Genomic DNA, 1,278 nt, shown 5'->3' with positions numbered 1-1,278 from the left:
TGGCCTTCCCACCCGCACCTGCAACACGACGCCTACGCCCCCTCCCCGCCGCCCTCCCGGCCCGTCCTTCCCCACGCCACGTGTCCCTCCTCCCGCGCCCCGCAAACGCATCTTTCCCGCCATTTTACTGACCAGGGAGTCGACTCAGGATCTGAAATCAGACACCAATGGACTGGTTTGTGGGCAGAAACATACACACGAGCGCTCTCGCTCACTCTACACACTGCACACACATGCACACACACATACACAGTGCACCTAGGTCACACACGGACGTGTTCAAGGGACAGCACAACGTTAGGGGCTTTTGTCTTAAGGGAGGGACAAGCATCTGCTACCAACCGCCTCATCCGAGGGCCCAATTGATACGATTTTACTTATCCTCGTATTCTTTCTTCAAACTCCTCTTTGTTTACTTTTCCAGCACCTTACCCTTGCCTCATCCACCCAGTCACATCCATGCAACCCTCTATTGGCTTGCAAAAAAAAAAAAGTTTTTATTTTCTCTTACTTTTCTTAAGCACAACTGTGTGAGGGCATTGACGGGAAAGCGTCTCAGAGGACCATGCCAGTGGGTTGGGTGGCTGGAGCAGGCTAAACAGTCGTGGAATGAAGAGGCGATCTTCCCCGTTTTGATAAGTCTGTGAGAAGTAACAAAATAAACATGTAAGGAAAGTTTCCTTTTGTAAAAGCAAAAGCCACATCTCTTTTCTGGATCCTCTGGACCGGGGTTCACTCGCTTTTCCATGTCTCCCCGCTGCTCTGTGCCCTTGGTTCTGTGGCCGTCCTGTCGTCCCTCATGCCCCTTGGCCACTGCCCTGGCCCCTGCGCCGCCGATGGGTGCGCTCGGACACCTCCGCCCTGCAACTCTGTACAGAGAACAGTCAGCTCTTCTGCATGTGCCGGCCAAAGCCACACCCGGAGAACAGACGCGCTTTCCAAGAATGAACAAACACGTGAAATAGGATGTTTTGTGTAGATAAAGCATTCTCGTTACATACTGGTCAACTTGTGATATGTTTTAACTTATTGTCTGTGCTTCTTTATGGAATTTGGTTTTCTTAATAAATGTTTGAGCTAATATAAAGCATATTGACTTTTCCGGACAAGTTTATATCGAGTTAAATGTAAATGGATAAAATAAAATCATTTTCGGTATGTGATCCGGAGAACGACGGGTTTCGGTGTGACTTTGCGTGGGCAACGGGAAGAGCATCTGTCCTGGAGGGTCTCAGTTCGCCTTCCGGGCGGGCCCCGCGTCCGGGACGCGGCCACCCT

The 1,278-nt window shown here is 50.9% G+C and overlaps 1 protein-coding gene across 1 annotated transcript in view; it reads left to right on the top strand.

The window, feature by feature from the left end:
* OTP (orthopedia homeobox) overlaps positions 1-1,278 on the top strand; it is a 16,257-nt gene that overhangs the window by 8,219 nt on the left and 6,760 nt on the right. The window lies entirely within an intron of this gene.

Source organism: Myotis davidii, unplaced genomic scaffold, assembly GCF_000327345.1.
Source record: "Myotis davidii unplaced genomic scaffold, ASM32734v1 scaffold44, whole genome shotgun sequence".
NCBI lineage: Eukaryota > Metazoa > Chordata > Mammalia > Chiroptera > Vespertilionidae > Myotis > Myotis davidii.
Note: the sequence above shows the minus strand (reverse complement) of the source record. Positions and strands in the feature narration are given on the sequence as shown.